Below are 17146 nucleotides of genomic sequence, written 5' to 3'. Positions count from 1 at the left end.
CCTCAGCGTCACCATTTGAGTCCTCTCCCTCCATTCAAAGCCAGTTTTTCCCGAAACTAAAACACGTAGAATTAACTCGATCACTGCCTGGGTTCCAAATATCTTTACCAAGATAGCATTCGACCCCTAACCAAGGACCATACTCCTTCAACTCCGTGGGAGAGAGAGGAGTGCCAAAGGGGCAAGACTTCCAGTGATGTCCAATAATCCCACAAGCAAAACACAACGATAGTAGCTTTTCATAACGAACTTGAATCCACAACTCCAAAACCGTAGGCCCCGATAACAGAACATGTCGTCGAAGAGGTTTAGTAATACCCAACTCGACTTTGATACGGAAAACCCTACTATCAACCAGTAATTTTTTCTTACTTTTATTCATCTCTTTGTCCCTAAGCTCCACCTTCAAGCAACGACCAAGCGTCCCAGTAATGCATTGTTCCACTCTCTCGGATAGATAATTAGCATGGACATCCAAGAGTTGAATCCAAAATGGCGAAGTTTGGAACAACGACTCAGAGAGAAGTAAACCATCCTCCCATTCTTTCAGGATAAACAAATGACCGTCAAACAACCATGGACACCCATTGAGAATCCTTTGACGAGTCGAACTGTCAGGAATAAGTAGCTGAAACAAATTCCTCACAATTTTATATACTGTAAGTCTCGTTGACAGAGACTCTTGCACCTTCTCTGTGATAACCCGATTTTTTTTGAGATTTTAATTTAATTATTTCAAAATTTCAGTTGTCTTATTTTATTTTAAATTGGAAATGGTGATGATGTTGATGTAGGTCCCACAAGAATTATTAACGGGGATTTGGTGTTGTTGTATCTTTATATATATATATATATATATATGTTATGTCTATTAAGTTATGAAGGAGGCAGCAATGGTGTATTTGGCGGGTCCCATGGATTTGATTTAGTTGGTTTTCTTTATAAATATATGTGATATTTATTTATTTATTTTGTGTCTGAAGGTGGAAGTGATGTGCCAGCGGAATGGAAGAGAAAAAGGAAAAGGAAAGAAAAAATAGTTTTGGCAGGGCAATAGGATTGTTTTTGGGCTATTCACGTGGGTTATCAGATGTGTTTGGAAAGAGTGTGTTGTTTGTTAAAAAAAAAAAAAAAGGTTAAGTGGGGTGGGTCCCACTAGGTGTGACTTTTGGGCCAAATGCATTTGGTTTGGCTTAGTTTACGTGATGATATCTAGAAAGTGTACTGTTTATCTGATAGAAATAATAAGGAAATGGTAAACTAAGATAAGGATGGGTTGGTGGTGTCCACTGTGATGATTTCTTTTGACTATTGCAATTTGATTTGATAATGGTATAGTGCAGTGTGAATTGTATCGGTATAGTTTGCCTATATATTGGGTGCGTTCTTGTGGCTTGGTGAGCATTCAATGACAAAATAGAAAATTAGAAAGAGAGAGACAGCGAGAGCCGAGAGTTAGAGAAACAGAAAGAGTGAGCCGAGGAAAGAGAGAGTTTGAGGACAGTGAGGAACCGAGAGTCGCAGAGGAGTCTCAGAGCTTGATTTGATGATCCAGTGAGGAATTACTTTTTTTCAGTGTAGGGTTCTCTATACCTTGAATGGCTTTTAGTGGTTTTGCTTCAATGGTTTTATTAAATGTTTTGATTAAATGCATATTTATTTTGTTTATATACTGTCATGAATATGTATATTTTGTGAAGCTATTTTATTAAACCTTCATGACATTCTTGTCATGGTTTTTCCTACTGGGACTTTTGTCTCACCATCCTCCAGTTTCAAGTACCGGGATGAACGGGGATTGCTAGACTCGGGCTTAGGCTGAAAAGTCGGCGTTGCAGGATTTTTTTTTTTTTTATTTGAAGAGTTTTTGTGTATAGTTGAGGAAATTGGTTTTTGTATAAAAGAGAGCAATTTTTTTTTTTTATGATCTTGGGTGTATTCGAAATGTATTTGGATTTGATTAAATTGAGGATTTTAGTGAATTTTTCGGGTCGTGACATTTTCTTTGGGCCACAGTTTGTGAAACAAATTTCCAAAAGTATATTTTGCCCTAGCCAAAGTGATAGTTTTAGAAGACCAAATCTTACCAAACAGGCTGCTCCAACACATAATGACCCCTTGAGCAGTATCTTCAACTAATAAAATAACCAGCTCTTTTTCCTTGCACGTCAAGGTCAACCCACTAAATTTATCAACCAAACTGGACTCCATGAAAGCACAAGAAACAGGGAAGAGAATAAGATAAAGAAACAAAACACCCAACCCACTAGAAGATCAGTGCATATCCTTCAGCAAAGAGACCCAAAAACATATAACCCAAATAGAGAACGTGCTAGAAAAATATAGAAAGTGAACTTAAATAAAGAGATGGTAACAAAGCCCTAACATAATCATTAAGAATGACGTCACTAGGGAACACGTCTGATATACGCTGCTTCAACCAGACCACACAAGGCAAGAAATTTGAGCTAAGCCCACGTGAAATACCTAACCAAAAAGTGAAGTGATGTTTTGGGGGCATAGAACGAATTTGATATCGCACGTGTCAATAGCCCACCTTGCCCCACCAGGAAGCATCCTGAGTATGCATCCTCAATTAAAGTCCCACCCGATCAGCCGAGGACCGCGCAGGCCGTGTACACCCAACCGCCAACCATCCCGAGGATAAGCGAGAAACTGGTAGAAGCATCCCCAACCCCTTAACATGGAAGACAACTTGAATTCACTGTCATGGCATAACAAAAACAAGACAGAACAGTCGCCTGAAATCAAAACCATATGCCTGTGATAAGAAGCACAGTGTAACATCCCGAACCCGTAGGTCTGAACTGTTATCCAGGTCTTTACCCCGAACCCGAGGTTACTTAAGTCAATTGCCATCAAGTTCAGTACTATTACATCCTTAATACATCTTATAAATGATCCATGAGACTCTAAGCGACCTTCCAAGTCTCGTGGTTAGCTAAACCAAAAAAAGGGTGCACTATACACAAATAGTAGCAAACTGGTCGACCAAAATGGAGCTTTGGTCGACCGAAATGGCTCCTATACCGGTCGACCGAAATGGCCATTTCGGTCGGCTGGTTGTGATCCAAATAGTTGCTGAGGCTACTGGAAGTTTCGGTTTACCAAAATGCCCATTTCGGTCTGCCAAAATGACCTTGCGAGCTGAGAATTTTGCAGTAAGCTGCTATAAACCTGGGAATGAGTAAAAACTAATTATGGAACTTTATACTGAAGAAAACATATCCAAGCACATGCAAAATAATTGAAATACAAATCCCAATATCCATTTAAGTCCGATAGCAACATAAATATACATAATTCTTCATAGTCTCATACAAAAGAACAAGTTCTTATAATTTTACAGCCCTTGAGTTACAATTGTTTCCATAGCATCTACCTGTACAACATTATACAAATTACCCTTGGTCATTAAAAAAGATTATGGTTCATGTTTTTATACAAAAGACGGCAAAATGATAGTCCTGGTCCAAAATCAGATTTATGGTGGATTGTCGTCCGCCATTTCTTTTCCCAAACCTGAAAAATGTTAAGATAATGGGGTAAGTGATGTGTGTTTTTATTTATCAATAATAAAATACCACTTGCAATAGAACGAATCCTTGTAGGATAGAGCTATGTTGAGGGTGTCGAACCTCAAGGACTGTGGTGGTTTCTCAAGTTTTCAATTAATACTATTTTAATTTAGAAAGAGGATTTGATTTTGTGTGTTGTGTTACAATTCAATAACAGAAAAGAAAATAAATAATGTAAAAGAGAAGGGTAGAGATACTTAGGGATTGACTCCACCACGATCCTCCTACTATGGTCAACTGTTCAACCTTAGGATGTCAACAATTTATATATCATATGAATTAAACTCAATAACATTCATTTAATTCGGTTTTAAAGAAAGATATTTCATTGAACTTAGTTAACTATAACCTATCAAAAGTTGGCACGAATTATCCGCCTACCTACTTCTAACTAATGTTGCAGTATAACTCGTCTTCCCTAAGCATAGATTATGAAAGAGTTCATTTAAGAAAATCGTTTGAATACCATTACATGATCTTCATTCTTATGTCCAGCAGGGCTCCGTCAGATACCGTCCAATAAGAATGGGTTGAGAACAGTTTATAAACAGTTATATCTAAGATAAGATAATAACTATTCAGAAACTATTAATTCATTAAAACACCAATTGAGTTGGCTCAATTGCTCAAAATCATATAATCAAAGTATATAAATTATTAAATTCCTAAAGTATAAACAAGCAAATCATAGTAATCAGATCGGGTTACATCAATGCCCTAGGAGAGGAATTAACTACTCATGACGACGCAAGATATCATTTGTGGTGTTGTGGTCTTCATCGCCATGGACCACCAAAACTCCTTTTGGATCTTCTTCTTCAAAACCCTAAAGCCGCCGTGAGAGAGATATATATATATATATATATGAGAGAGAGCAATCGATCCCTTTTCTGTGGCTTTCTCCTCTTCTTTTATAGTAGAGAACCAATCCCAATCCCCTTTGGATTGGTTTTCTAGATTTTGGTAACAATTGGGCCCATAAGGAAATAAAGAAATATGATTTTTGGTAATTCCCACATGTATTTATGACTTCCAGGACGTCCAGGCTCGAGCTTTAGAGTCCCAGGCTCGAGCATTTGGGTTCAGGCTCGAGCATCACCTGCCAACAACTTTGTCTGAATTTGCAACGCGATTTTGACCCCTTTAGAGTGTGAATTCGGAGATGGCTATTAGAGTCAAAAACATCAAGCTTCAAGTCTTCTTTCTAGAGCCGCTGAGTTTACTCAATTTGGAGTTCCTAGTCAAAATTTATGGCCAAAATACTAAAGTGGGTTCAGAGTTTTCAGCCATGCTCAAGCCCGAAGTATTAGTGCTCGATCCTTTCTTCATGGTGCTCGATCCCAAGGTGTTGGGCTCGAGCTTTGGGGCTGTAGGCTCGAGCTTTAGGTGTTAGTGCTCGATCCTTAAGGTCTGGCATGAGGTCTGGGAGCTTGGAAATTAATTCCTTCAAATTTCGACACCTTGTGCTCGAGCTTAAGGGTCAAAGCTCGAGCACTCTGTGGTCAGGCTCGAGCATCCTTTGTTTAGGCTCAAGCCTGATGGTGCAAGGCTCGAGCTTCAATGCCTTCGGCTCGAGTTTTGAATTATGATTTCTTCTAAACTTCACCATTTAAGCTCTTGGCTTGCTTTGAATGACCGGAATGACGCGGTAAACTTCTTTATCATTCTTTTCATCATAAAAGCCCGGTTTTAACTACTTCTTTGGGAAAACACCTAACAATATGAAATAAACATAAATCAGTATAAAACATGATAGATGTATCACTTTAGGTCTTAACATATGCGTATTTAGGGGCTCGAATATGCAATATTCAACGCTCATCACGGTTGCATTAGCTTATGCAACAAGCCTTTAAACCCCTAAGTTACCCCTAGTGGACGAGTTATAGTCTCATGAGGGTTTCCAGTAAAGATACCCACAAACTTCTCAAATCAGTGCCTTAATTGTACGGTAAGCTCATTCAAACCTATTTTCATATCATAATGTCCCAGCAATGCATCAATCAGTTAACTACAACAAGTATAAGGATCTATATTAAACAGTGAGAATCTTCAACTCTCAATATCATATCAGCAACCATGGTCCCCATATGTCAGTTTAATCACATGTTTAACAATCTCGATCCCCAAAATCCTTTTTAATAGTGAACTTACAATTTTAAACATGTGACTTACCATCCATACTTATATCTAACTCATGTTATCCCTCAATTCACAAGTAAACCTTTCAAATTCTTATCCCCAAGGTATTTTTTCTAATGTTCTACAGGTATGCATTTATTTCATTCATCACTCAAATTTTTTTTTTTTTTTTTCTTCATAATGGTACTGTGCAATGCTCAGGTTAAGCTTTCTAAATCACTCTTGTAACGAGTTTTCAGCCAATGATTTCCAAACCAGATGGCTTTAGGGCATTAGGTGTTAAAACACCCCAACGGACCTAATTACTCAAGTAATCTAGGCAACCTAGACTTCTTATGTAACGAACTTTCAGCCAATGACTCCCAAACCAGTTGGTTTTAGGGCATTAGGTGTTGAAACACCCCTAAAGACTTAATTGCTAAAGTCATTTAGGTACAGATCCAAACTTGACCCTTTTTCTCTTTTTTCATTTGTTTCTTTCACAATGGTGAAGAACTTTTTTTTATTTTATACCTTGGTTCTCAAAATCATCAAATTCACCTGCTCATTTCAGTTTAACACAAATCAGAATAAGACTTCAAGTTTATACCCCACAGAATTCATGCAAGTGTGACCATGTGCAAAGTGAAGTATTTTAGCAATCAAAATCATCAAATTGCAACTATTCTGACAAAATGGACCATAAGCCACCAATTGATATCAATTTTTTTAAAAAATCTCTATTTAACATGAATTCGGCATACAAGCCATCTTAAACCAACATCAGACTGAATAGAGACATCACAACAATCAACAGACTCAAAATCATGCTTAAACAGTTAAATTGCATCTTTTTGTGCACAATATATCATCAACATAATTTTAAAAGGCACTGCCTTACCCCCAAACTTAAGATGCACATTGTGCTCAGTGTGGGAAAACAGATGTAGAGTAAGAAAGATATTACCAAATACGCAGAACCAGCAAGGATCACAAATTAAAGCACAGAGGATGAAATCGTCACCTCACCCCCAAACTTAGTCCTTTGTACCTGACAAAATAATCACACTCCACAACACACATCAGAGTATCAAGTATATGGAGTAAAACAGATATAACAAGTCGTTCAATTTTTTTTTATTTTAAGCAAAATAAAACAAAACAAAGCTGACCTAATCTAAAAATAAAAGAAAAATACACAAAGAAACTAACCTATTTTTCTTTTTCTTTTTTATAAAAAACAAACCTAAACTAACCTAATCTAAAAATAAAAGAAAAATACAAAAATGAACTAAAAACCTAAAAAAACTAAAAAGAAAAAAAAGAAAAAAAAATTTAATAAAACTAAAGTACAAATCTACAAGTGCTAAGTTTAACGCCAATAGCTCGACAGCATGCTAAGTTTAACGTCGCTAGCTCGACTGTACACCACTCCTTAGCCTGTATCCAACAAATCAACTACCTCCCTCATCCCAAAATCAGTCCTATGGGTGATTATGAAATTCGAAACATGAGGAACCACTGTGGTTCCATCAAGACCCATGAAAGAATACTCAAGCTTATCCGGTGGTGGCTTAGGCTCAAGTTTGTAAGAAGACTCACAAGAAGGACAAAAAAATATTTGAAATCAAATGAGGAGGATCTTTTGTTGGAAAGATGGTGACTGAATCCTTATCCATGACATCAATAAAGAAACACTCATCTTTCTCTGAGGAATATGGAATGGCATTGAAGATGTTTAATTTGAGCTTCATATTCCCAAAAGAAATATCCATAGCCCCAGTTCTACAGTTAATGTTGGCATTCGTTGTAGCTAAGAATGGACGACCAAGGATTACAGGAATATATTTATTGGGATCGTGAACAAGTTTTATATCCAGGACAAGAAAGTCAACTGGAAAATAGAACTTACCCACTTTAATAAGAACATCTTCATTTATCCTACGTGGTTGCTTAATAGATCGATCAGCAAGTTACAACACTATTGACATGGGTTTAAGTTCTCCCAAGCCTAATTGCTCATACACCGAGTAAGGAAGAAGATTAACACTCACTCCAAGATCAAGAAGTGTTCTGTCTATCACATTGTTTCCAATGATGCAAGATATAGTACGAGCACCGGGATCTTTGAACTTACGATGAGTGCTTTACTGAATGATTGCACTGACTTGCTTAGAGATTTTCTTAGAGACTTGGCTTTTTGATTTTCTCTTTTGAGTGCACAATTCTTTCAGAAATTTAGCATAAGCAGGGATTTGATTGATAGGATCTAGGAGAGGAATATTGACTTTTACCTATTTGAAGACATCCATCATGTCTTGGATTTTCTCTCCTTACTTACCAAAGTAAGAGGGTTCCTTGAGACGTTCAGGAAAAGACGCTCTTGGCTCATAAGCTGTCTCAAGGTTGGTAGTAGATGAAGAAGTGACTTCACCTTCAGCTCCTTTGGAGTTTGATGGAGTAGGATGTGAGGGAACATCTACAGGATGTGGAGTTGGAAGAATGGGATTGATAGGAATCCTACGCTTCTCTTTTTCTACCTTTTTTTTTCTCAACTTGATTATCAATGATCTTTCTACTCCTTAAAGTAGTAATGGCATTAACTTGCTCATGACGAGTACTTGAAGAGTTAGTCTCATCAATCATGTAAGTTTGCCTTTTGTGGATTTGCAATTGGCTGACTAGGAAATTTCTTTTCCTCTTGTTGATTAAACACTTTTACTATTTCCCCAACTTGAGTAGATAGTTACCCAACTTGAGTAGATATTTTCACAACTTGAGTTTCTAGATTGAATATAGATTCAGAATGGAAATGCAACAATTCATTGTTAAACTTAAGGTTACTAAGGTAGCCATGACATTCTCTTCAAATGCAGACGAGTACTTAGGAGGAGGAGGATCAGGATTAACTTGGTTCCTAAATTAAGATGTACAGTAGATGGAAAATTGATTGAAAGAATTATTTAGCAAAGGATTAGATGAATTTTGGTACTGTCCCTGAGATTGGGGAACAGTATTGCCTTGGCTTTGATTTTGCCATAATATACTGGAATGATCTCTCCAGCCAAGGTTATATGTTTTGGAATTTGGATTGTAACCCAAACTAGAGAACGCAACATTGGTTTGCACACTATTAGCATAATGAGATGGATTAGCACAGACAGAACACACCTCCTTTGGCAAAGAGGAGTGCTGAGAAGAATTAAGAGTACTGACAGCTGATAAAACTTGGTCAAACTTTCGATTCAACACTATTTGAGTGGCTAGCTCTCTAGATTTTTCTGCTTCATACAAACTTTCAACTTGATGGATACCAGGAGTTGACCTAGACCTAGAGGAAGAAGCATGTTGAACATAATTTTCATTTAGGGCCTCAAACAGTTCCCAAACGTCATCTGGGCTCTTATGCAGAAAACCACCATTACTAGAAGCATCTACCATGTTCCTATATGGATCATATAATCCATCATAGAAGATTTGCACTAAATGCTATTTAGCAATATCACGGTGTGGACACTTTCTCAGAAGATCATTGTATCTCTCCTAAGTATCATAAAGTTGTTCACCTGGCATTTGGGAGAACGCCATGATCTCTTTTCTCATTTATGTAGTTTTACCCACAGTGTAGTATTTTTTCAAGAACTCTTGTTGCAACTTATCCCATGTGCTTATGGAATTATGAGGGAGGGAGTGCAACCAAGTTCTAGCTTTGTCCTTGAGAGAAAATTGGAAGAGTCTCATCCTAAAAGCATCATCAGAGAGAGTGGACAACTTGGTAGTTGAACACAATTCTAGAAATTCATCTATGTGCTTATAGGGATCTTTAGTAACAAACCCATGGAAAGTTGGAAGCATTTGGATCATAGCTGGCTTGATCTCAAAGTGGGTTGCATCAGATTGTGAAAATTGAAAGCAACAAGGGGATGTATATGAGGTGGGAATGAAGTGATCCCTCAATTGTGCCCCATTTGAATTATCACTATTATTAGCCATGTCTGATTTAAAAAATTCTCCTAACAATTTAAGCTAATTTTAATGGTAACAAGCAGTAACAAAAAGAAAAATTTCAAGTGAAGAAAAACAACAAAAACTCACAAAAGGTCCTGAAACTGAAGCTTCTATTCCTTAGGCGTCTTCATCCTTGCTGCTAGATTCTTGCACTTGAAAAGAAAAAGAAATAAGGTGAGATATCACAAAGTCCTAAAACTATAAATTAAAATAAAAACTAATCTCAAACTTAACAAAACCGTGACATAGTCCACGGCAACGGCGCCAAAAATTGATGTGTGTTTTTATTTATCAAATAAAATACCACTCGCAATAGAACAAATCCTTGTAGGATATAGCTATGTTGAGGGTGTCGAACTTCAAGGACTGTGGTGGTTTATCAAGTTTTCAATTAATATTATTTTAATTTAGAAAGAGGATTTGATTTTATGTGTTGTGTTGCAATTCAATAACATAAAAGAAAATAAATAAAGTAAAAAAGAAGATCAAGGGTAGAGATACTTAGGGATTGACTTCACCACGATCCTCCTACTACGGTCAACTATTCAACCTTGGGATGTCAATAATTTATATATCATATGAATTAAACTCAATAACATTCATTTAATTCAGTTTTAAAGAAAGATATTTCATTGAACTTAACTAACTATAACCTATCAAAAGTTGGCACGAATTATCCGCCTACCTACTTCTAACTAATGTTGCAGTATAATTCGTCTTCCCTAAGCATAGATTATGAAAGAGTTCATTCAAGAAAAACGTTTGAGCACCATTACGTGATCTTCATTCTTATGTTCGGTAGGGCTCCGCCAGATATCGTCCAATAAGAATGGGTTGAGAACAGTTTATAAACAGTTATATCTAAGATAAGGTAATAACTATTCAGAAACTATTAATTCATTAAAACACCAATTGAGTTGGCTCAATTGCTCAAAATCATATAATCAAAGTATATAAATTATTAAATTTCCAAAGTATAAACAATCAAACCATAGTAATCAGATCGAGTTACATCAATGCCCAAAGAGAGGAATTAACTACTCATGACGACGCAAGATATCATATGTGGTGTTGTGGTCTTCATCGCCATGGACCACCAAAACTCCTTTTGGATATTCTTCTTCAAAACTCTAAAAGCCGCCGTGAGAGAGAGATATATGAGAGAAAGCAATCGATCCCTTTTCTGTGGCCTTCTTCTCTTCTTTTATTGTGGAGAACCAATCCCAATCCCCTTTGGATTGGTTTTCTAGCTTTTGGTAACAATTGGGCCCATAAGGAAATGAAGAAATATGATTTTTGGTAATTTCCGCATATATTTACGACTTCCAGGATGTCCAGGCTCGAGCTTTAGAGCCCAGGCTCTAGCATCTGGGTTCAGGCTCGAGCATCACCTACCAGTAACTTTGTCCAACTTTGCAACGCGATTTTGACCTATTTAGAGTACGAATTTGGAGATGGCTATTAGAGACAAAAACATCAGGCTTCGAGTTTTCTTTCTAGAACTGCTGAGTTTACTCAATTTGGATTCCGAGTCAAAAGTTATGGCCAAAATACTAAAGCGGGTTTAGAGTTTTCAGCCATGCTCGAGCCCGAAGTGTTGGTGCTCGATCCTCTCTTCATGGTGCTCGATCCCAAGGTGTTGGGCTCGAGCTTTGGGGCTATAGGCTCGAGCTTTAGGTGTTAATGCTCAATCCTAAGGTCTGGCACGAGGTCTGGGAGCTTAGAAATCAATTCATTCAAATTCCGACGCTTTGTGCTCGAGTTTAAGGGTTAAGGCTCGAGCACCCTATGGTCAGGCTCGAGCATCTTTTGTTCAGGCTCGACCCTGAAGATGCAAGGCTCAAGCTTCAATGCCTTGGGCTCGAGCTTTGAATTCTGACTTTTTCCAAACTCCACCATTTAAGCTCTCAGCTTACTTTGAATGACCGGCAACGACGCGGTAAACTTCATTATCATTTTTTTCATCATAAAAGCCTGGTTTTAACTGCTTCTTTGGGAAAACACCTAACAACATGAAATAAACATAAATCAGTATAAAACAGGATAGATGTATCACTTCAGGTTTTAACATATGCGTATTTAGGGGCTCGAATATGCAATATTTAGCACTTATCAGTGAGCATAAACTCAGTAGGAGGTGTCTAAGACACACCTCTTATGACCTTGTGAATCCACGCAAATAATAGGTAAAAGTAGGCAGGATCATAACATAGGGAGTGTACATGTAATACTCCTAATTTTAAAAAGGATAGTCTCGGCATTTTCAACATATTTATTGTATTGCCTTTTAATTTATTTTATTATCTTTATCGTATTTTTATTTAATTGGTTATTTGAAATTTGAATTAAATTGTTTTATGTGATTATTTGGTTTAATTGTTGTTTACCTATGTGTCATGTGTTTTAAATTGAATTAAGTATTTTTAATTATTTAATTGGGTTTTTAATTGGAATTAATTAGTTAAGCGGATTTAATTATTTAATTGTTTTTTTTATTTAATGCTGTGTTAAGTTACAGTTAACTTTGGGGTTGGAAATTTCGCGTTTAGGTAAGCCGTAACAAAGGTAGTTTCATGGGCCGACTAGGTTTAGAATTAGGGCTCTGTCTCTGATTAAACACGGATTAGGGTTTATGTTTTTACGCCTATATATATATGGGTACTCTGTATCAAGGGTTGGAAAAAAAACCCTATTCACGTACCAAAGATACAGAGAGAGAAACAGAGAGCAGTTGTGGGGAAACCAGAGTGAGGCTTAAGAGGAAGTGTACAGAGAGGACCAAGGAGGTATTAGGAGGCTAGACAGTGTTGCAGTGGTTACCGGACGTTGGGAAGACGGCGACAAGTTTTAAGTCCAAAACTTCAGGCAAGTTCTTTTCTTCCTCCTTCCCGTTGGCCTGTGTTCTGTGCACCTAGACATACTCTAGGGTTCTAATGGATCAATAATTGAATTAAGCATGTTTTTATATGTCAATTTAACCTTATCTTTGCCTTGAATAAATTCGGTGATGGGTTTTGAAAGTTCATTACAGTAGTTGTTTTTCCTAAGCATGATTTGTCTGTGGAACTTGTAGTTTTTTGTTTTTGATTTCAACTGTTGTAAACACTCCATGGGGATTATACTGGACATAGTTAGGACCCTTGGGAACGGTCTAAAACTAAATAGAACGGGTGGGAAGCGGCCAGCGTTGAAGAAGAAGGTCGCAGAAGTCACAGACGGACAGACGGCTCTCAAAGAGGGAGAGAGCCGGCTCCATGGAGGAGGGAGCCGGCTCCCCCCTAGTGTAGAGCCGGCTCTACCCAAGTAGAGCAGGCTCCAATAAAAATTGGAGCCGGCTCCCCTTTTGTTCATAACCTGTTCTCGCTCAGTTTGCTTCCAGAAGGTGTTTAATGTACTGTTTGAAGCTGTTGTGTGTGGGAACTGTTTAAAAAAAAATATTGGGACTTGCCATAGTGATTAAGAAGTTAACTTTGGGTATTAAGAGGTCTTTTAATTGATTAAAGTTTACCTCTAAATTAACGGAACAAACTGTATAAAATTTATGCACATTGTACACGATTAAGGGATGGAGGAAGACTTAATTGCTCAAGCTTATTTTTAAGCATTCCAGTGGGATCTAATATGTTTATAAATTGTTCTAAATACATTATAGGGTCATTGATGTATTGAAGTTGACCTATGCATGCTTTAGAGGCTAATTGTTGAAATAGTAAATACTTTCTGCAATGATATGGATTATCGTTTGGATTTTTAATTGCTAGAACATCAAATATCTTCCTGCAATTATTTGGATAATGTTTTGGAATGTAATTTACTAAATTATGATTTCTATATTGTAATTGGCATTGATATGGAGGATTATATGCACCGGTATGGGACGGTGGCATACTAGGGATGGTTTAACTTCAAAACGCTAAGACCTAACCTAATGGATTAATGGAATGGATTGTAAGATATCGAATCCTAATTGTGACTAAGTCAGATCAGCTGTAACCAAGTTGGATGACTTCCTGGATTAACGGATGGTAGTTAAGTCATATCCACTGAATAAGTTGAATGACTAATTAGTTGGTTTATTGTAGGTCAGTTTAATAAATTGTTAAACTGCTTACCCTGGATTTGGACGGATTATATATATATGTTTATGGTACCACGAGTTGAGCTTGAGTCTCAGACTTGTTGGTTAGGGTGCGTATATGCAGTGGATGCGTAGCTGGTTATAATAGGTTGAGGTGTACCCTGTTAGGTCTAGGTACTCATGCCCACCTTTGGGTGCGTATTCGCATGTTGCCTTCTATTCAGGTTGAGACCCCTATTATAGACTAGTGAATGTCCCTTAGTGTGGATATATTTATACGTATGGACTAGATGGATATTGTGAGGTGTCTATGGTGTATCTGTGTATCGGGTCACTGTATGGATTGCAGTTAGATTAGAACTTGCTCGTGGGTCTGACCCACTCCTTTATTATTCTTTTCAGGTACAGGACGGTTCCAGCCTTAGAGCTTGATCGTGCTTGTCGAGGACAGTCTCACTTTCATCTGATTACGTAGGACTTCTCTCGATGTTTCTAGTATTATCTATTTTCAGTTTCATTCTCAGTTGAACTTTTAGTTAGGGGTCCATCAGTGGATTCCCAAGTTGTAACTTTGAAGTTTTGGAGGATTGGAGTTTCAATTTTCAGTTATACATAGAGGATTTTATAATTAATGTTTCTTTCAGTTTTATTCTATCTTTATTGTTCTTTTTGTCATCTGTGTTCGTTTTAAAATACTTTAATTGTTTGATATTCCCTCGGGTTTGGGCCTGGGCCTGATCAACCCGTGTCTCGGATCCGAGGGGTATCACAGTACATCAATAATCGCAACAACAAGCATATAAACAAGTGTTATCCAATCATAAATACACCATATATGCAAATGATATACAATGACATGCTAATGTCATTCCTCGTTTCCGAAACAATTCCGTTTCAACTTCCAAACCGTTAGTGCAATCCGACCCAAGACACCTTCAAGGCGTCACGAAAGGAGGATTGGGTAACCATCCACGACCACAAGGCACCTCCAAGGCGTTGAATCCGACCTAGTTAGCTCAACCACATTAGGGTCTCTCCCTAGTCCCCTCTAGACCACACTAACACCACGGATCACTAAGCGCCTCCTAGGCGTCCGGTTTTCACAAACGCTTTTCAAAACATTTTCCAAAACAATTTCATTTATTTTCAAAAACATTTTCCCCCTTTTCTTTCCCAATGGATGCGTAAATGCTTCATGTTTCTAATCATCAATTCAACCATAGAATTTTCACACATGCTATTCAAAATAAATTTCTAAATTTCATAACTCATACTTTCATTAAACAATGATCTAGCATAGTAAGCATACAAAACATAAATTCTATTTTACATAGGCATGCTTAATTACAACATATCAACTAACACATAGCCACATATATTATATACAACATTTAAGCAATTTACAAGAATTTAGACTAATTAAACATGCTATACAACAAAATTATGGAGGAATAACCCACAAAAACATAAGACATTGTGTATTAGAGACCTCTACCTCAATGAAGAAGAAAAGCCCCAAAATTCCCAAATCAAAGCCTTAATTTTGAAATCCCAAGGTTGAGCTAAATGATGCTTGGCTCCTATCAAATCGATGGCCTCGACGAGCTCTCCAACTTTGCCTAAGGTACTACTATCAAATTCTCAAAATTTGAGGAAGAAATCTAAGCTTGAAGCTTTGTAGAGAAAAAAAAAAAGAAAAAGAAAATGAGAGGAAGAGAGAGTGCCGGGGAGAGAGGAAGAAAATGACATCAATTGATGGCCTATTTGCCACTAAAAGCTTAGTGGTAGATCTTACTACTAAGAAAAATTCACCCTTTTTAATTTTACACCACAAAATATATACATATGCACTATACTACAATCACATAAATTAACTCACAATATACAATTATGCACAAAATAAATATGCATGAAATGCAATGGACCCATGACATAATTTCTGTGCACAATAATTCCGGTAGCGGGCTTCACCCGAGACCTTCTGGCCTGAAAAACGAAAAAATGCCGAAATAGCAACCATTGCATTTCAAAAAGTCTTGGACTCAATGAAATTCCCCAACCAATTCTCGGACACACTCCGCACACCCCACGGTGTCCGGTACGTAAAACGAGAAAAGACGAAAATGCACAGAAATTCTGGAAAAATAAAAAATAGCGAAAAACAGGAACATTACACGCAGGATCGCCCAGATTTGATCAAACCCTAATAGAGTAGGTACAGAGCAAGTGGCGAGAAACTCACTCTGTAACTTTGCGATCCTCCACTTGAATCACAAACCCCCATCATCGAGAGATCCAATCAACTGGCGAGGTAGATCGACCTAATGGAAAATAGAACAAAAGATTAGACAATGGCCACACTCCATCAAATCCACAAGAAAATGAGAATGTGTGCTAAACAGAGACGAAACCAAGAATATCCATTAACAAGAGACATAACGATTCAAGGATACAATACCAGCCCACAGAAGAAGAACAAAAATCCGAACTCTGATTACACAGAGGAAGCTCAGAAAAACCGAGGACACTTATGAAAAGGGAAATGACATGAATGGTTTAACGGATGTGATGGTGGGTAGATAGATGACCCAATAACTTTCACGTTAGATATTCAAAGTTCAGAATGTAGAAATAATTTACCTAACCTAATTTGTGTTGTAAGGAAGGATCCTTCCTTACAACACAAATTAGGTTGCATAGGAGTCTCTTAAGAAGCTGAGACACACAAGCATTATGCAGGACTATGTGAAAGAGTTCAACTTGTTAATGTTGGACATCAAGAATATGTGTGAGGAAAATCATCAACTTTGTGTTCGGGTTGCAAACTTGGACACAAGCAAAATCGAGATGGTAGGGACACAAATTATGTTACATGGGAGTCCCTTAAAAAGCTGAGACGCATAGTCATTGTACAGGACTACGTGAAAGAGTTTAACTTGTTAATGCTGGACATAAAAAATGTCTAAAGAAGATCATCAACTTCACGCTTAGGTTGCAAACTTGGGCTCAAACAAAATTGAGATGGCATGGTGTGCGTTTTAATGTTATTGGAGTCAAAATTCTATTAGGCATTATTGCAAGCGAGAATCAATATTATTGGAGTTAAGAAAAAAATGATTGTTTCTCTATTAAGTTTACGTACCATGTTGGTATGTCAAGATGGGAACCTAGGCTTGAGCCCTTGGGCTTTGCCATTTCAATAGGATGGCTAGGTCAGAAGGCTTTTTAAGAATCCTAAGCTCATAGAGTTTGACCAACAGGTCAGTGGCCTAGCAATATCAGGCCTTTACTTTCCAAAGGAAGGTTAGGGGTTTAAGTCTTACTGCAGGCATGTGTGTGT

Source organism: Cornus florida, unplaced genomic scaffold (genome assembly GCF_030987335.1).
Source record: "Cornus florida cultivar Cherokee Brave unplaced genomic scaffold, ASM3098733v1 CherokeeBrave_3.0.0_Hap2_Chr08, whole genome shotgun sequence".
In the NCBI taxonomy this organism is placed as follows: domain Eukaryota; kingdom Viridiplantae; phylum Streptophyta; class Magnoliopsida; order Cornales; family Cornaceae; genus Cornus; species Cornus florida.
This window is presented reverse-complemented; position numbering follows the sequence as displayed.